This window comes from Podarcis muralis, chromosome 2, assembly GCF_964188315.1.
Source record: "Podarcis muralis chromosome 2, rPodMur119.hap1.1, whole genome shotgun sequence".
Taxonomy (NCBI): Eukaryota; Metazoa; Chordata; class Lepidosauria; order Squamata; family Lacertidae; genus Podarcis; species Podarcis muralis.
This window is the reverse complement of record NC_135656.1, coordinates 72,568,428-72,589,454: the sequence shown is the minus strand read 5'-3', so window position 1 is coordinate 72,589,454 and position 21,027 is coordinate 72,568,428. Positions and strand designations below refer to the sequence as shown.

General features: G+C 41.9%; 1 long non-coding RNA gene across 1 annotated transcript in view; it reads left to right on the top strand.

Moving 5' to 3' along the window:
• The window catches only part of LOC114591549 (uncharacterized), a 72,872-nt gene that overhangs the window by 37,009 nt on the left and 14,836 nt on the right, over nucleotides 1-21,027 (top strand). Inside the window, exon 2 of the long non-coding RNA XR_013391948.1 lies at nucleotides 2,296-2,340. This is a non-coding gene — a long non-coding RNA (uncharacterized LOC114591549). The remainder of the gene's footprint in view (nucleotides 1-2,295; nucleotides 2,341-21,027) is intronic.

Here is a 21,027-nt window from a genome sequence, read left to right as displayed (position 1 = left end):
CTTCGCGGTCAGAGGCAGCAATGCTTCTGAATACCAGTTGCTCAAAACTACTGGAGGGGAGTGTGTTCTTGTACTCAGATCCTTCTTGCAGGTTTCCCACAGGCATATATGGTTGGCCACTTTAAGAACAGGACGCTGGTTGAGATGAGCCTGCTGGATCAGGCCAATGACCCATCTTAAATTCTCACATTCTTAAGAAAAGGACAAGACTTTGTAACTGAACAGATTTGTGAGTTATGAAGTAATAAGAATAATAAACTGCCAGGAAGTTGTAATCCACATCAGGAGGGCACCACGTTGGCAACCCCTGCTCTAGTTGTTGGTGCAGCTATCACCAGAAGTGTGATTGATGCAGCATGGGCTCTAACTTTGCTGAGATGAGTTCACATAGTATTGATTTGTCTTATACAAAATCCTTCCACAGTTTTTAGTGGGTACAGTATACTTGCTGAACAAATTCCAGAATTTGATTAAGCCCTCTAAAAGCTCAATAAATAGTTCTGTTTAAAAAGTATTTTTAAAATTGCACTCCTGTATCTTAGGTTGTCTCAGGAAACAGTGAAAGACTGTGCCTTATGGGTGGTGGGGAGTCAAAGCATTGGAGAGCACCTGCTGTGGCTGTAGAGACTGACATGGGAGAGACATGTTTTGTTGCAGCTGGGGCAGATGAAGGGGTCCAGTATGCTGATGCAGGTGCACCATGACATTTCTTCTTTCTGCGCTCCTCCCAGAAGTCATTCCTCCTCTGGTCACTGCTGTGGATACATGACCTGACTGTCTCCAATCACTGCGGTCGTCTGCAAGGGATTCCCACACAGCGGGGTTAATGTTGGCAGCCCTCATGTCATGTTTGCAGACGTCTTTGTAGCACAGAGTTGGTCTACCAGCAGGCCTGGTGTCTGAAGTCGGCTCCCTGTGGAGCACATCCTTGAGATTCTGCCATTTCCATTCTGTGGACACAACTAAGCTGGTGTAGACATCACTGAGGGAGGACTGCAAACATGCTGGGGCTGTGGGCATGGAAGAGCACATCTTTGTTTGAGACTCTGTCCTGCCATGTGATGCCCAAAATCTTCCTGACGCAGCACCTGTGGAAGGTGTTGAGGCATCACCCCTGGCAGGTGTAAGTTGCCCACAACTCACTTCCATACAAGCCTGGTGGACCTTCGTCTTGGTATTCATCAAAAGTATTTTAAAAATTGCACTTCAGTATCCTAGAATTTCAGTGATGTTACTACCAAACAAATTTTTATGTATAAAGATATTGACTTTGTTTTAGAGAAAAGAAAAGCAAGTATCAGTGTTTAGAATGGCCTTCCTCAAGGGGGTTTATAATCATTATCTATAAACCATTAATTTTGGTTGAAAGCTCTCTGGATATGGTTGATGCTCAATAGGGCAGAACTGTACTATTTCTAATGAAGCACTTACAAACAAGTTTCAAGACACAGGAGGGAAAAGTTATTAGGTGTACATGAGCAAAACAGCACTTCCTTTCTTGAGTGAATTCATATTGAAGATTAATTATTGTGATTGTTTCAGAGATCCATGTTAACACACACGTAATGGTTCTTGACTACTTCAAATCTTTTGCATCATTAACTAAACGTACCATTAGCAGAGGATTTACAGCTTGCCTTACAGAAAAAAAGGAGTGTCAGCTTATTCATAAAAATTTATTGTGTGTTTTATTAGTATCACCTCTAAAAACAAATCTGTAACAAGTGCCTGACTTTAGTAACCTGAGAGGCTGCAGAGCCACTACATACTGTGAGCAGTTTATTTCTGAACTGACCCAACTGTGATAAATGCTAACTTGACAGTAATTGGTGTTCTTTCCCCTTGTGCAATTGGATTGCAGTGTTGATACCAGAACAGATTCTTAAGTATGTTTATGCTGGATACTGACTTCATGTGCTTTTTAGGACCATGGTTCACAAAGAAACATTTAATCTTACTTTCATATCAAGCTCAGAAGCAATGCTTTTCAAAGAAGTAAATTCATACTTTCAGGTTCAAATCATCGTGTCAATAATGGATGATATGGAACTTCTCCTGTGCCCGTGGCTTAGATATAAACATTAGGGATTTGAGACACCTCTCTCAAAATAGGAGGCAAATCTTCTAGCCTTGCATTTCCTTTTCATATTTGAATTAAAATAGTAGCACTTTGAAAGTAAATTCTGCACACCTGCCTATTTGTGCTACCCTTCTGCCCCTCCACCCCAAAATCAGCTGCACTATTTCAGTTCCCGCCTAAACCATTCCCCCCCTCTCTTTCCCTTGTTTCTGTAGGGGCACAGGAGCAACAGCGTTGGTGTTGGAAGATTCTAGTTACAGGTAGGTAGCTGTGTTGGTCTGCCGTATTCGAAACAAAATAAAAAATTCCTTCCAGTAGCACCTTAGAGACCAACTAAGTTTGTTATTGGTATGAGTTTTCATGTGCATGCACACTTTGTCAGATTGTATCTGAAGAAGTGTGCATGCACACAAAAGCGGTAGTCTCGTAATCTGAGGAACCGGGTTCGTGTCTCCGCTCCTCCACTTGCAGCTGCTGGGTGACCTTGGGCCAGTCACACTTCTTTGAAGTCTCTCAGCCCCACTCACCTCACAGAGTGTTTGTTGTGGGGGAGGAAGGGAAAGGAGAATGTTAGCCGCTTTGAGACTCCTGAAGGGGAGTGAAAGGCGGGATATCAAATCCAAACTCTTCTTCTTCTTCTTCTATGGAGAAGCAAAATTTGATGGTGTGTTAATGCTGTGAGTTCCCCCATCCTATTCTTAAGCTGTATATATGTGTAAACAAACCCATATATCCTAAAGACACCGCAGTATCCATTGACCTTCATTCCAAGGAAGCTGAACCCTGAGTAAGTGCAGGAACCCCTGGACTTCACTACTCAGAGGCTGGGGTTCTGCACAACAACATAGTTATTCATACATGTAGAGGTTCTTCATTGTTTGCTATCATAGCCACCGGGTTCTGCCCAACTTTCGGAGTTCCTGGTGTGTGTGTGTGTGTGTGTGTGATGTCACATGCTTGATACACATGTGATGTCACATGGCGGGAGGAGGCCATGAAGCCCACCGCAGCTGCAGGGAGGCCTAACGGGGCACATCACAGCCGCAGGGAGGCCCAGTTGCAGAGAGGCCCAAGGGCTGCACAAGAATATTGAGGGGGGCCAGCCCCCTCCTTAAAATTTTTGGGGAAGCCCTCAGCCCCTCACCCCACTCCCCGATGGTGCATCAGTTTACTATGTAAACTCATGGTACCACAATTACTCTGATGTTGGGCCTGTGTCTTCTGCTGTAAATATGTGAAGTATGAAGGGGCACCATGCATTTTCAAACACTCATAGACACAATAGACATGTTCCAGAGGTGTTTTGATATGCTTCTCTTTCATACATGTCAAACACTGGTGTGCCTGCTATGTCACACAAACTTGTCCTTAGTTTTCTTTAGGGTTTCATCTTTTTCTCAGTTTTTCTCTGCTATCCAGCAGAAATGCACCTTGTACTTAAGTATTAGGAAGATGTAAGGAAATTACCTTTTGTTTACTGCTGTCTAGTGGGAAATGGAAGGGGAGATTTTCAGGAAGAGGAAACAAGCACCCATCCTTAACAGGAAAAAGATGGTCTTGTATTATTCATATACAAAGTCATAAACATGATGTACAGGGTTGTAGGGTTTGCTATTTGTTTTGTTTGAGCTTATTGGTGCTATCACAGTGTAATTACTAAGATCAGAGGTAGGCAACCTAAGGCCCGGGGGCCGGATGTGGCCCAATCGCCTTCTCATTCTGGCCCACAGACGGTCTGGGAATCAGTGTGTTTTTACATGAGTAGAATGTGTGCTTTTATTTAAAATGCATCTCTGGCTTATTTGTGGGGCATAGGAATTTGTTCATATTTTTTTCCAGAATATACTCTGGCCCACCACATGGTCTGAGGGACGGTAGACTAAAAAAGGTTGCTGACCCCTGACTTAGATGGTTCCCAGAGCGAACCAGAAGACATCATCAAAGAAAAGGCTGCTGAATTCCATAATAATCAGCTCGAGGAAAAGAAAATATCTTTAGTTGCCATGGGCTGTTTCAGTCTCATTTAAGACAACTAAGGGAGCCCAACTAAATGTGACATTTGTCACGCAATTTTCCCTTTCCTGTTGGATTTTTCTTTAATAAGTAGCTGACACAGGAAAGCCCAGGCTGGACTGGACCTATGGCATGGTAGTAGGGTTTAACCCTTTGTCCCCAGTTTAGTCCCAGTTGGAATTTGCCCCACCTATATCTTCTGTTCACAATGAGATGAATGCTCCCAAGGGAAACTTCTCACTGGAACTAATGGGGGTTTTCCTCTCATAGCTATTAGCCAGGTACTGGGGGTGATCCGAATTGGAACTGCAGTGGGGGCAGAGGATTAAAGCCCCCCCAACTACACTACAGTCTTGATTCAGCTCCCTGCACAAGTTTTTATTCTATTTTAAAAATCAAACATGTGAGAGCAAATTGACAAATGGCATATTTACTTTGCTCTTGAGCCCACATATTAATAGTGTGCAGGTTTGCCCCTTTAGCGCTCGTTGGACTCTGCTGTCTGTTTAAGATGGATATTTGTGTCCTACACTCATTATTTCATTCATTATTTCAATTGTTTAATTTAGTTTGAGGTTTTAATAACCTGATCTCTTTTACTTAGGCTTATTTTTCTGTTCCTAGAAATGCATTTAGATTTAAAAAAAAACGCATTCACAAAAGCTCAGGGTTGGTAATGACCTTATAAAACAAGAACCAATTGACATTCACAAATATTGATTGTAAAACAAAGAGATTTGGAAGACTAAATATGTAAGTAAAGCCTATTACTTTTCTCAATAAAATAATCACTTGGTTATCTCTGGCAATTTAATGTTTGCCGAAATAAAAATAAAATAAAATTCTACATCTCCTCTGCAAAATGATTTTTGGAACTGTCCTGAAAATATTACCTACCTCGTGAATTAAAATTCAATAAGTCTCTGTCAGGAGAATGAAAAGTAATTTAAAACCTGCTGGATTTGCATTTAGACTGACAGTTCAAATACAGTTCTGGTAGAAATTGGTCATTATGTGATATTGTCTGATAACAGTGATGCATGTGGGAAATAGTTTGTCTTTGTTCACTACCCAGCGTCAGCCATCAACCCCATTAACACCTTTTTGGAAAGATGGTAAAAGATTTAATGGAGTACTGAGATTGTACTTTCTTCTTGGTTTTTCCCCTTCGTTATTTTGATGATTAACAATGCAATCCTGTGTCTGCCTGCTCAAGAGTAAACTCCACTGAATTAGATGGGACTTCCAGGAAAGTATATATAGGAATGCAGCCTAATTTATCAACATAGTCATCCTGAACTAGTGCTTATTTGCTAGTGTGGCAGGAGCCAAAACAGATCTTCTGCACATTCAAACAATGTAGTATTGAATAAAGATGGGGGAAGGAGGGAATTATTCTCAATTTATGCAGATAATGTTGTGGTTACTCTGGTGGGTCCTTTATATTCTATGAGAAGGTTGTTTCAATTAATTGATGAAGTAGTGGTGCATCATATGGTTGGCACACAATCAGCTTTGACAGCACCCATGGCCCTGTATGCATTTTGCATATACAGCCAGGACTCTTGGGGCCACAGACGACTGGTGGTGTTAATAAAGGCCTGTGCAAAAAGTAGGCATAGCAGAATGAAACACATATTTATGTAATTGCTTTGCCTGAGTCTGTGGTCAGTGTCTCTTGTAAATTGGGCTTTAGGTGTTACATTGTAGGTTTCTTGAGTGACAACAAAACATCTAGTTCTAAACATCTTATTTTCTAACTATATCAATTTTTGGACTGTACCCCTTGACCTCTTCTGTTATTGCTTTTACCAAACAGGAAATGACAGACTAAGGTGGAACCAACACACATATAAAAACGTACTGGAAATGCTTTTTTAAAAAGCATTTTAAATGAATTTTCCATAAGGCTCACCATCACCATCTAGTGTCACATTGTATATTGTACTTAAAACACACTTAAAACATTTTATTTGCAGCTGTATAGCTGAGTCCCAGGTACTATACCATACCAATTTTGTTATTGCCAGTTATTGCAACCATGGCACTCTTTAAAAACCAACTTAAAAAACCAGCAGCTTCCTGTCTTTTCCACTACAGTGTTTGTAGGGCAGTACTAACAAATGCTCTGCTCCGTAAGCTTCTGGGATCCTGGATTATTATTTTTGCAGCATTTTATTTCAGATCTGACTTTGTGATTGGGATACATCCGTGGCTAATTTTAGAATCTGTCATTTGGTCTATTGATTTGAAAAGATAACATTGCATTATTCAGGCCCATACCTCTATAATGTCAAATTTTGATATGTCTGTTTATACTTCTGAATAACTTATGAATCAGCCCCAATGTTTTTCTGGCAGCATTTTGGATCACCGTTGTTTCCTGTAATTTTCCTGTTCGTTTACCATTTCCGCATTAATTTAATTCCTCCTTCTCTTTCTCTGGGCACTTCTGTTCTCCAAATACCCTCAAAATTGATGTGTATCCACAAGTCATTAATTTTGTTTTGTTTTGTCCAGTCAAAGTAGCAAACACACTTGGGGGGGCACATGCTCAAATCTTATAGGGTTTCATGCAAAATCACTGCAGAGGTAGAATGGCTTCTATGAATGCAACAGATAATCTCCTGCCTGTCCTCTCCTTTTGTGCCTCCCCTCAGGAAGGAGGAGAGGGAGGGGAACTTTAGTTGTGATTCCTGCACTGCTGGGAGTTGGACTAGATGATCCTTGAGGTCCCTTCCAGCTCTACAATTCTATTATTCTTTTGTGCTCGCAGAAGTCATTCCACATGCACAATTTAGTTGGATACAACTGGTGGGTTTTTGTGATAATGCATGCCACTATGGAGTACCATCACCTCTTTTGTTGTTGCCGACATCAGCCATTTTGCATTGTTCATTAAAAACCTCCCTATAATTGCATAGGCCATATACTGATCCCTTATTTTTGGCCACAGTCCTACAGAACAGGAAAGTATGCCTCCCCTCCGCCAAATAAATCTGTGTGTATCTGAATACACCACTGATTACACTGAGCTCCCAAGAACAGCTCTTACAGAAATCCTCCAGGTTGAATAGAGCCCTGATTTTGAAGTAAAAAAGCACAGAAACAAGAACACTTTGGTATCCAGGAATAGTCTACTACTATGCCACGGGACAGAGAGAATGAGAAAACATCACTTGTTGTCACTTACAGCTCCCAACTAAAACCAGTAAAATGTATCATCATTGAGCCTGGACAGTTACTCTTCCCTCTCACAGTATCATGCAACTATAAAGAATTTTTTAATGAACACTACATTGCTTCCAGTATTCTAAATCACACAGGGAACTTCCATGAGTATGGGAGACTCCCTGTTTCAGGAGATTTCCCCCCAGCTCATGTTCTTGCTTACAAATAGCCGCAAACTAAAGCAACTACTCACCGGGTAGGGTTGCCATACTTTGCAGAGCAAAAAGGAGAACACATTTGCCGACTTCTACTCTTAACTATGGATCGCTATGACACCTCTACCCATGATAAAGAGGACGTGCCCTGGGAAAAGAGGACATATGGCAACCCTACCATAGCAAGCCACATAACTGAGATTACACGGGGACCAGAACAGAGGCAGATTTAGGGCAGCACAACCAGGGTGCAGGGGCCAAGGGGACACTTCCCACTACCTTCCCAAAGCCAAATTTCTGCTTGCCCACCTTTGAGAAGGGGGTAGGAGGGCTCTAGGACCTTGCCAAAGCCTCACACGTCCTTCCCAATGCCCTGCGCTTCCCTTACCCAGCTTTGGGAAGGCATTTGGGCTGGGGGGCATCCACCACCAGATGCCAACTTTGTCATCTTATCTACTTGGGCAAGAAGGACCCATCAGAGGACCCAGTGATGTCATCCATATTATGGGTTTATTCACCTGCTCACTTTTCAATGACATATATGCCATTGTATGCCAGCAAAGCCCTTCTGAATTCTACATAGATTAAATCATTCAGTATGGGGGGGGGAATAAATGAGCAGAAATCTAATATTAGAAATTAGAATATCCAAAAACCAGCAGGGGAACTTTTCAGCCTACCAGGCCTTGGCGAAACTGATCTTAAGGTTGCCATTCTTGAACAAAGGAACTTCAGAGGGAGACTGCAGTGGGAAACCGCTGAAGTGCATTTTTCTCAAGAAATTCAAATCTATGATCTGTGACTTGAATCCAGATTGCATATTTTTTTTATCATGCTCCATATGTTAGTATTGCCAGGATGTTTGTGTTGTCGCCAGCTAGCTGCCACCCTAGTTCGCTTTTACATAATTATCACTTCTGATCTTTTTGCATTTTGTTTTCCTCTGACCTCACTCTCCATCCATCTCCCCCTCAGCCATGTGTGTATGTAATGCCTGCCAATTTGGGATTATACTTCATGGATCTGATGAAGTGGCCTGTAGCCCACAAAAGCTTATACCATAATAAACTCTGTTGTTTTTACTGCAGTAGACTAACACAGCTAGCACTCTGAAAATCTAACCTCCTGCATTTACTGTTACGAGTAACAGTCACATGATGTGTGGATGTGATTGGAAGCAGAGAGGGGGGTTATTTTGGCAAAAACAATGCCTTCAATATGTATCCCACCTCCAGCTTTTTGCATCTCATAATTATGCAGATGAGTCATTTCATTAATCCAGAAAGGAGAAAAAAGAAGTTAATAAACTCCCTATTTCACAGCATTCTGTCTGCAGTAAAGTTGTCCCCACTGCTAGTTCCCCTGCTATTTTTTTTTAAAAAATAAATCAACCACATGGAATGTATCAACCACCACTACCTCAAATGAACTTCAATAACTGACTCAGAGGTCATCAGGTTCAACCTGTTGCCAATGCAGGAAGCCCACTACTACAGAACCCCTGAAAGGTGTCCGGCCTCTCCTTAAAAGCAGGGCTAGAGAGCCAGATGTTGTTGGACTCCAATTTCTGTCAGCCTTAGCCAGCATGGCCAATGGGCAGTGATGATGGGAGCTGTCATTCAACAGCATCTGGAGGGTCCCAGATCTCCTAGGCCTGCTTAAAAACTTCTAGCAAAGTCCACTAGGCAAAAGCTAACCTAAAGGACCCCTGGACGGTTAATCCAGTCAAAAAGACTGATCCATTGTCAAGCACCTTGCACTTCCCTAACATTTAGCCTAATACTTTTTTCTTGTAATTCAAATCCATTGGGCCACCATCTAGGTGACAGCACTTCAAATGTTTGAAGATGACCATCAAATTGCCAATATTCACTATTGCCAGTAATACACTAAAAAGGCAATGCAGATGAAATACACAAGGAGAAAGTACTAGGAGAGAAATTGTCCTAATCAGGAGCACAATGCAACTATGGAACATCTTCCTACAGTAATAACTGCAGGACTAGAAATGATTGCAAAAGTCACCCTAGTTCTTTGCCTAGAAAGCTGCTAACATTTAAATATGGGACACTCACATGGGTCCCTTCCTGGGTCTGAAATGATCTTCTCAGAATTGTTAGGGAAATTACCGTAATCGGCTTGGCAAACAGGAATGCATATGGGTTTAAAAACTGAATAGTGACATAGATATGATTCCTAGGTTGTTTTTAGCACCTTTAGATGATGACTGTTGTCATAATAAACATTTGTACAGCATAGCGCTTTCAGTTGTTCAGAGTTATTCACATGTAATCCTTGTAATCTTTACCAGAATCCTCATAATGCAGAATTAAGTCTGAAGCTCAGAGAGAGAGAGGGCAGCTTGTCTAAGGCCAACCAGTAAGTTAATGGCAGAGGTGAAATTTGAACTTCCTGATCCCTGCTCAGTCTCTTAGACTTCCCCTTCCCATCCAGATGAAGTATATTGTACACATCTATCATTTCATATAAGAAAAAGACACAATCCCTCTGTCAGCCTGGTGCTGAAGTGTGGTAATCAAACTACACAGTAAGTGGAACTGATGGAAAAGCATGGAAAATATTGCAGTAGTCTAAAACCAGCTGTAAAAGATTATAAGTAATGCAATGATATGTAAGGGAGCATTTCAGCTTTGGAATCTATTGATGTCCTTTTAAAAAAAGTAATGAGTTTCTTTGCTAAAAGTGTCTGAAAGAAAAATAAAAGATTAAGCACTAAAATATGTAAGAAGGGCTCACATTTTAAATGCTTTTAGCTTATAACTTAATTAAAAGATTTACTTGAAATTTCATTCTGCACTCAGAGAAAATGCTTTAAGCCTGGATAGCAGACAGACACTATACACAACAAGTGGTTTAATCCCTGCTTAAAGTGCAAATCTTGCCATTAGCTATGGAGCTGCTATGGCACCTCTAGAATGCATGCAGAGAGTTCTCCAATTTTTAAATTTTTATTTATACCCCGCCCTTCCTGGTTCAGAAAACTGAGCTCAGGGCAGCTAACAACAAATTTAAAACACTTAATTGTAATACAACATAGAAGCAGCATAAAATACAGTATAAAAGCATGAATAACAATAAAATTCAAAGTTCAAAAATCAATTTGGGGGAAATCCATCCAATAAACATTAGATAATCACAGCGCTAGCTGGCTGAATTAGTCCTACTTAGGCCAGCAAGGAGGCCAAGGGAGAATTAGCTGTGGGGTCTCAGAGCGGGTAATCTTCATAAAAGGGGAGGGGGAGGGAAGAGAAGGGAAATAAAAGATCAGGTTGGATTCAGATTAAAGGCCAGGCAGAATAGCTATGTCTTACAGGCCCGGCAGAAGGAGGTTAAATCCTGAAGGGCCCTAGTTTCATGGGACAGAGCATTCCACCAGGTCGGAGCCATCACTGAAAGGCCCTGGCCCGGGTGGAGGATAGTCTGACTTCCTTAGGGTCTGGGACCTCTAAACTATGATTATTCATGGACCTTAAGGTCCTCTGCGGGGCATACCAGGAGAGGCGGTCCCGTATTTATTTATTTATTTACGGCTATTAGCCCATAAAGTATGTACAAACATAAAAGCACAGAGGCATAAAGACCGGGATATCCGACAACAGAAGGTGAACACCACGATGCAAGGGAGGGTCATTGAGCAGAGCCAAATAACAGCTTGGGGCCCGGAGAGCTCCAAGGGACGGTTCACAGAAAAAGGAAAACTGAAGACGAGATCCGACATGCACTCTCATCATAACTGTCCGATTAATTTTTGATGTTGTTGTTGTTTTTTGGTGATTTTTGTGTGTGAGATAACCGCATTCAGGAATCTCGCCACCTGCAGAGTTACAGAAGGATCTGTATCCTGCAAAAGCAGTGCGGCGTGTGACTCCACAGGCCTGCCAACCAAGCGCAGTAAAGCAGGGCCCAGGAATTTAGTCCTGGCTATGCTATGTAGGGGACAGTTGAACATTATATGTGGAAGAGATTCAACAGTTTTCCCGTCACACACGCATAGCGGAGACACCAAACCCTTGGAAAATCTGTGGCTCAGCATACGAGGGCCCTAACCCTCAATGAAGTTGGGTTCAGTACAGCTTTAGCAGCAATGCAGTACCTGAACCCTGGTTATCAGGGCAGCTCTTGTAGAAGCCATCCTGTCCAACAATTGAGAGTTTTGTATTGGCTCTGTTTGCAGTATTAATATCCCACCTTTCTATTAAAACTCTGATTACCGTGGCTGATAAGGACCTCATTGGGTAATATTTATATGATAATATTAGGGCTTTTTTCAGCTGGAACTCACCAGAACTTAGTTCCGCCACCTCTCAGGTGGGTGCCATTGTCATTATAAGAGTACCAGAGTTCATGGTTAGTTCCAGCATCTCTTTTTCTAGAAAAATAGCGCAGGATAAAATGATAAAACATACTGCAGACACCAAGGGATGAACATGCACATGTGACATACTCCACAGCATTGGTTACTTCTAGCCAATTCTTTTTGTGTTCTGTATCTGTCAATTACATTTGCCTAGTAACCAATCACAATGTACTGCTAGGAAAATCAACTCCTTTCCGAAATAAATTAAGCAACAAATGATTAAAAGCATGTGAAGACAAATATCATTTAGTCTACTGCAGCCTTTGTTCAATAGCAAATAGATGAATGAATCCATTTGTCATTCAGAGTGCTTCACATCCAGTGAAAATGATGATAATGGTGATGATTATACACTAATAAAGCATCTAATATTTTAAAGTGCTGAACAGATATTAAAGAATAAGGCCCACAGGCTCACAATCTACTAGACACAATATGAAAGGGAAAAAAGAAGGGGGAAGGAAGAGAAAAGTAAGCATTGGAGCAGCTGTTCCTTAGCTAGCCAATGGATGGAGTTAGACTGGTCTTTACCGTGCCATTACATTCTTTCTGAGTCTGTTTGTACTTGTTTCACCTTGTGCACAAGGTGAAAGGTATATAATATATAAATAGTTGTATAAATATTTCTGCGAGGTGTGGCTGCCCAGTGGTCTTGATCCCCTGACCAATGGATGGGTCTGTGGTGTACCTTACTATGTGGTTGGCTGTACTGCAAAGCACAGTGCTATCTTAATTTGCCCAGAGCCAAATTTGTGTCGTGGGTCTGTGCCCCAGTACTCTTAAGAATGACCTCTCAGAAGGGAGAAGCAAATATGTGTGAGCTTTTGCTTTTATGTGTGTCATTATTAGATTCTCTCTTGCTCTTTTCAGTCACTTCTGAAAATATTCTGAAATCAGAATTTTTACATATTACAGGACACAGAAATTAAAATTAGAACAGACTATAAGGCAATTGATATAATAGCCTGTACCCAGTTCCTGTTATATGTAATAAGGGGAAAACCTGAATGATGGAAATCAGGACACATTTATGGGAACCCTTTAAAACTAACTACATTTTTATCTCATAAGTGTGCATATCTACACTTGCTGGGGAATTCATTCGAAGTCACATTTTAACCTTGATATGGTAAAAAAATAAAAATCAGCACAGTGGCTTCTGTTATCCTGGCTTCATTCTGTCAGAGCCACCGTGCAGGCCAGAAGCACATTAGAAATCTGCCTCAGCACTGAACAGCACATGTTTGCACAAGAGGCTGTTTAGCATGCCAAACAAAGCCTGTAATTCAGCTGCCAGGATGGAGTAACAGATTTTGCCACATTTCGTTTCCAACATGTTTAATCAAGTGTTGTGTGCAAATCAAATTTCTACGCAACCACAAGGCGGGGAATTTTTTTATCATATGGCTGAAGAAATGCTGTTTCGAATGCTTTCAGCAAGAGAGCTGCACAAACAGGGGAAGTGGGGGTGGGTGGGTTAGTTGTGTTGTTACAGAGGATTTGCTTCATAATAGTCAGTAACAACTTGGTCCTCCAGGAATTTATTTGAATGTGGGAAGAAGAGTCCGAATCAATGAAATGTCATGCCGTGCCGTACTGCAACAGCTTCCTATGATTACCCTGACACTCCTGTCAGTTTAACACATATTTGTTCCACAACGTGAGAGGAGGCAGGTCTCCAGATGCCTCGTGACATGAAGGCATTTGCCTAGAGTGCACCAGCTCTGTGAGGTAGTTGTGAGAGGGAGCTTTAGGAATTGAGAGTGAGCAAGAATGACGAATTAATGACAGTGGGTCTCTGAAGAAGAGCCAGCTAAGGGTGCATGGAGGGGGGCAGGGAGCCAATGTATTATATAACAAGGGTATAGGTGCAGCTGTGACTATTTCAATCCAGAAATCAAAGTCCCTGACTTCTGTTTCCAATGTACATAAATATTTTAGGTCAGCCTTTTTCTCTCTCTTTCTGTCTTCTTAGAAACCTTCCTCTTTTTTTCTTTTAAAAAAACATGAGCCCTGAAAGAGAAAACAAGTGTAATTATTTCTGACGTACAGATCTTTATTTAGTAAAGTAATGCTTAGGGGCTTCATTCAAACTGGGATACATTTTAAACACACACACACACACAGACACACACGCGCGCGCGCACACACACACACACACACACACACACACACATATCTCTCTGCCTGTATGCTGGTCTAAAAATTGGTGGTTTAATGTCTGGTGCTCCCTCAGATGCAATGCAGCAAATGTGAAGATCTAATTAGGTAAAAGCAAAGCAGGGTTAGATGAAATGGGCCCAAGAGGATGATAAGAAGCTAAGAGGAAAAATGAAAAATCCTAGTGAGAAAAATAAATTCATTTCCTTTCTATTGCACCAACCATTCCCCTATTATGGAATGGGGTCAAGATGCAGATTCATCATACAGCTTCTTGCTCTGCTTTCAGTTGCCTCTTCTTCTACAGGAAAACTGTGACGGTGAAAGAAATGGGTACTGTGCATGTCATAGGACATAAAATTTAGAGTGTTAACAGTGCTGATTTTCAATTCACTTTTTAATTTATTTTATTTTTTAGGTAAGTCATCATCTAACAGTCATAATCAAACAAGGCAGCAAATGATCACCTAAATATTGTTGCCAAATAAAAGGTTGGTTTTTTATCAAAATTAGAGTTACTATCAGATTTCACCTGAAGCAATATGGTTGAAGTGAATTTGAACAGTCACACAAGGCATTCATCAGAATTTTCAGCAACACAATTTTTTTTTGATGAGATTAGTAATATTTCTGACATGTGTGTTCACATACCTCACCTTAGAATTCCTGTTTATTTTGAACCAGAATGATGAAGTCTTGCAGTGTATTTTCCCCTTCACAAATGTCCCCTTAGGACCAGTACATTAACATCTTAGCTTGAAAAAGTGAGCTTTCTTCAGCTTTATTTTCCCACCAACACATTCTGGTCTAATTTTAGCCTCAGAAGAAGCTTCTCTCCCAGGTCTACCCACCCCTTTTCACATTTAAATTATGTTCCAGGTTTTAAGAATGCAGGCATTTTGGTCGCTAAGCAATAAAGAGCAACACCCCCTCCAAGAACAGTCTCCCAAGCCTCCCAGAGGCATAAGAAAGGGAATTTCAGGAGAGCTGTTGTGAACTAAATACTCATTGCATTTAATTGCATGGACCTGAATAAAACTGATCAGCCAGAGAAACAACTGGGGAGCACTGATGACCTGTATTAAGATATATAAAGAGATGGCTTCCACATAGTTTGTGATGGTAATTATTTTAACAGAAATAACTTTTAAAAAATCTCATTAGTCTTAACATAGTGAAATTCAGCAGAAATCCATTTCACAGCCACTCAGGTTACAAGATAGCTTTTTGAGCTGCTATTGATTTTTTTTTTCAACCTCTGATCCCCCTCTAATTTTCAGTCCTTGGACAAGTGCCACAAGAGAAGAGTGAAAAGGAGATGCCTTGACTCCACCAAATACATTACTAAACATTAGGCAGAGTTCAGCTGGACTTGGCTGCCAGCCTAGGAAGAGAAAGGCCCTGCTTGTTTTGCTATAATTTAATTTTTCATCCCACATGGGATCAATTAGGTGCAATTCTTGGCCCTTGGAGTGTTTTGCAGCCATTCACAATTGTACCTAAAGCTAGGGGATCCCTGAAAGAGAAAGTGAAGGTGTCCTTCTTCGACATCATCAGTACTGTTTCAATCTGAGGTACCTCAGAAGGGAAATACGGCCAATGCAGCCTCCTTGTCATGCAGGGATTCCACATTTTGAGGGCGAAAGGCCTAGCCAGCTGCTTAAACTGGGTTTATGGCATCTTTGTACCAGGTGAGCAGTCAAATCAGATTAATGTGCAAGACTGCAGCCTGGATGTTTTCTTCTGGTTGCCCCCTTTGCTATACCTAGCCCAAATATTTTGTCATGAAAAGCTGCTTCTCTCGGTCGTTTTGGGCAACTGCTAGTCAATATTGCCATGGAATTTAAAGTGCTTGATAATCCCTTCTTATTTTGCAACTACTTTACTTAAGGGCTGGAGACAGATCTAGGTAATAGCATCTGCTCCTTTTTATATTTAAAGTTACACAGGGTAGAATTCCTGAAGGGGCAGAAAAGTTCTCTCTCTCTCTCTCTCTCTCTCTCTCTCTCTCACACACACACACACACACACACACACACAGCGAGAGAGAGAGAGAGAGAGAGAGAGAGAAAATCTTCCCTTTTTCAAAAGGTAACATATAGAGTTCAAATTTCCTTTGAGACTCTTAGCCAATAAGGTGTGGGAACCGGAATTTAGTGTCAGTTGCAAAATTGGAACCAACCAAACTGGCCTTCCCGTGTGTCGTCAGTGATTAAAAGGCTAATGATGCAGAACAGGATTGTCTATGTAGGTGATTTGCAGCAGAGCTACAAGGGTTTCCAACTCCCCATTGTTTAATAATAGCCATTTTAGGGTCTAAATCGGACAGTTAGAATCTCTGATCTGTAGTAACTCAGATGCAGATTTGTATTTGTGTCTGCAGGTCATCCCAGTGTAATGCTCATGGAGAAATGTAGGTAATTGGTTCCATTCCCCGCACGGCCATTTTGCAGCCAGCTTCAGCTGGCGGATCTCAGGCTTCTACTTGAATACAAAGTAAATACCGCATGCCTAAAGTTTGCCCACACCTCCCTCAAGATTACCATTAAGCCAGGGATCAGCAAACGTTTTCAGCAGGGGGCCGGTCCACTGTCCCTCAGTGGACTATAAGCCACCCCCCCACGACTCTCCCCTCCCTTCTCCACAGCACCGGATGAGCCCTGGTGGCTGCTTACCTGTGTCTTGCGAGTGGCAGGGACTGGCGGCAGCAGGATGATGAACGGAACACGAAAGGGCTCCGGAGAGGGGCTGCTTAAAATGGCCGCCGTTCAAGCGCTGCTGCTGCTGGCACCAACAAAGTCCAGCCCCCGTCCTCCTCTAGGCAGGGCAGGGAGAAGCCAGGAGGAGGGAGGGAGGAGGTGGCGGTGCCGTGTGAGGTAGAGGGAGAGGGAAAGAATGTGCACACTGGTGATCCACGCAGCGATTCCTGGATTGTCTGCAGGCCGGATCCAGAAGGCAATTGGGCCTGATCCAGCCTGCGGACCTTAGTTTGCCGACCCATGCATTAAGCTATAACTTATATTTCCAGAAATAAGCATATTGTGATTTAAGGCATAGTGGATGCGAGATAGCTCTCAGGCAAGTCAGGCCACTGGTGTTTCCTATAAGGTGACTCATCTGCCTAGTCTCATGGAAATGTCAGGTCTATTTTGTTTTTTATTTAAAGATATCCAAGGTCTCACAGTGTAACCACAAGGGGGGTCTTTTCATCACAGCATATGGATCTTTGTTTAAAAGACCGTGCTCAGCTTACAAATGACAAGTTTCTTCCCAGATATATAAAAGTAGGTCCCACAAAGGCTAACGTTATTATTGGTAAATCACTAATGGGCAAATTCTAAATAGGCTACCTACCCAGCCTCCATGAACTTGACACATTCCATAGATATGTTTCAATCAAAGGTCAGTTGTATCTCTAGATTTAAAAAGAAATGGAAAATTGTTCTGAAATGAGGACAGGATGTTAACCTAACAGAGAACAGGCAGGATGATCATCCTATTATTTCAGTCTCTGGGCAAATCAGGAGCTGCTCTTTAATTGGACAGCCGACCCTGGGGCAATAAGGAGTTAAGAGAAATCCAGTCCCAGGACTGCATGCTGTGCTTCCTCAATTAGGAAATGAAGCAGCAAGACAGCGGTTTATAATTAAAAGTAGGTTTGAAGTGTAGCATGTCAAGAGAAAGGTTTGTCACACTGTATTTTTCACAGAAGTGAGGTATGGAAAGAAAATTGGAGAAGTAAGGAACTGTGACCATGCTAGAGGCCTAACATAAGAGAGATGGGGGGCGGTTTGCAGAGCATCTTAGGAGGGGCATAAGCTGCCTCTAAGCAACAATTAAATAAGACAGTAGAAAGAGAGGCATGTAAGCAGTTGTACTTTTCTGCTGCTAAGAAAAATAAGGAATACCAATGGGATGCCTATATATTTTTATATGGAGTCACTGACCACAAAATTGCTCTTCAAATGTGGGAAATTTGAACCCAAAACAGATGACAATGTAGACCATACCTGGCGTTAACGTGCTAAGGGCCATCTACAAGGTGACACGATTCAGGGCATTTGGTGTAACTAAAGTGGCACTCTGAAGCAAGGGTGGCCAACATGGGGTGCTCCAGCTGTTGCTGGACCACAACGCCCATCAACTTTCATCATTGTAGGCAAATGCTTTCCATTTAAAAGGTAGTGCCTTACGTACCTTGGATAGAAGAATGTTCAAGGAAAGGGTAGACAAGACATGGCAGTTCCCAGTGTTCAGACGCTAGAAATAATCCCACGTAGCCTATCTTTACAGAATCAAGATGAAAGGAACAAACCTCATTCAGTTAATTATGGTGTATGTTGCTGCTTACTCATTCCGAGATCCTTTACCACTTTCTTTAGTTGATATCCCCTGCGATCACCCAAGATGCATGCGCACACCCAGCAGTCTTAGCTCTCCCAAGCATTCTTTGCTTTGCACATTCAGTCCTTTCTAGGGTGGTTACATTCTGCTCTACTGTGTTAACAGTTAACTTTTGTCATAATATCTTCAAACCATGGTAGACTTAACTAAACAGCAGTGAGATCGCCTGGTTTTGCTGCTGTTATTTTCAATTTACAATCTTTATTGTATTCAGCGAAGATTTCCCAATTCAAAGCAGGGGAACAGAGATCAGGGACTGCAGTCTTCTAGAGTGTCTTGAGTCCTGGGACTAGGATGAGCAGTTGGAGGAGTTGCCAGCTGACAACCCCAGGGAGGAGCCCAGTAGATTGGGACAGGAGGTGTCCAGGCTTCAAGGCTTCAATCCAGAGGATTCGCTTTGGATTCACAGATGAGGAGTCCGGTATCGGGAAGGGTTCCAGCAGTGTTTCACCCCAGCATTCTGCCTCATCCCCTCTCACTTCAGCCAAGCACTCTCTGTCCCCAGTGCCCTCAGTTCTCATGCCAGTCTCACCTCCAATCCTGGTACCACCTCCAGCACTAACTGAGATTGTCCCAAGCCATTCTCTCACGAGTCTGCTGCTCAGCCTGGTTCAGAGCTGATGCTGATGCCTCTTCCATTGTCACAGAAGCACCAGTGTAGCTGAGAACATATAACAAATAACATATAATGGGACACAAAGTAGTGTGTTTCGCATTGGATCAACTTCTTAGCTTACTCAGCCGTGCATAGCACTTGTACCTTTGAACTCTACTTTGCCTATGCACTGAGCATTAAAGATTTTGGCAGAAATCAAACTATGGAGTTCTTCATTCTCTAGTGAGACCTAGTACACAGAGGCCACAAAATGTTCTGATAGCAGAAACTAGGTCTTCCAAGAGCAAATCTTTGTCCACTATACAGAGAATTTCCCTTTTGTAATTAATTCCTCTAACACAGCTAATTTTAGCTTGAAGAAATATAATATGTCCCCTTCTTTCTCAAAGGAGGTAGTTGTACAATTTATCTCAACTATTTAATTTATTCCTGTCCTTTAATAAAATTGTTGGGTGCTTCCTTAGATGTTCCCAGATGTCTCTGTATAGTGTATGACAGTTTCAACATGATTTGCATAGCATCAGTTCTGTAGTCTAATGTCTACAGATGCAGCTTCTAACAAAAAAGATTAATGTCCTTCAGACTAAATTGCTCAGGCTTTTAGTTTTAATGCAGAGGGTGGCAGAATCTGATCCAGAAGAGTTCTAGTGTTTCTGTTGCATAAGGCATAGGCAGACTATTGCAATGACATCATGCAAATTATGGCACATATTGCTCAACCAGTGAATTCCAAAGATTTTCAGTAGAAAAGGATATTCATTTATTTGCAGAATTGCCTGAATGGCAACAACCAACAAAATCTCAGAATAAATGTGGAATTTGGGTGGCAGAGTGGCGCAAACATGTGTCTTTGCATGGGGTAAAAACACAGCTCAAAAGTAGGGAACAGGAGAAAGCAAGAGAAGGAGGAGTGAGTGACAGGCTTTGTATGGCCAGAGCTACTGTGGTGTAATGTAGTGCAGTGTTACATTAGGCTTTAGGGACCTGGTTTCAAATCCCTGCTCAGTCATCAACATCACTGGCTGACCATGGCATTACCTACCTGCAGGATTTGGGGAGAATAAAATGGGCTAACCACACATAGATTGCCCTGAGCTCCTTGGAACTGGGATGGCATACCAATGGGATAAATAAACAAGTTCCCTTACTACCCTGGTTTTACATTCTCTCTCTGACCCTTATGGCTATGTGCGAAGAGAGAGCCTGGCAGTGATAGGAAAACAGAAATATAGGTAAATTAGACATTTCCCTTTCCAATCTGTCCTCACACCCCAGGCTTAAGGAAAACTGAATCAAAGCCAAAAACAATGCTGTAATTGTTTTGCTGCATCTGGATGCATTGAGACGGACACGTTGGGCACTGCGGTAAAAACTGAACAGGAGTTGTTCTCCCTCCTTCCCTAGCACGTCCAGCGTTTGTGCTGCTCAAGGGTAAAAGCCTTTTTACTTTGTGGCAGGATTTATCCATTGGCGACTATGTCCCAGAGGACTGAAAAATTCCACCAGTAATCAGGATTGATCCAATAAACCCCCAATCCCATTGGGAACCTCTGAATACCAAATAAGAAGCATAAGTGATTCTGAATACCAAATGCTTGGAAGCACAAGTAGGGAGACTGTTGTATTTGGGTCCTTTCAGGCTTCCCATGGGCATCTGGTTGGCCACTGTGAGAATAAGGATGTTGAACTAGATGAGCTTTTGGCCTGGCCCACCAGGTTCTTCTTGTTTTCAGATCTTTTTTCTGTGTAGCTTAATAGTGTTTATACTGGCTGTGACTCTCCTGGGGTTTTCATATCTTACCTGGAGATATGGATTTGTTCCTTGAACATTCTGCATGCAAAATACATCTTCTACCACTAAGCTATTGCCCTTCCACAAATCTTGGGAAATTTGTACCTTCACATTTATAGTCTGTCTGACATACAAACCAGTTAGAAAGTCATTCTTTTATGCCTTTTGGTTTAGGCTCATTCTTGTTCAGTTACTACT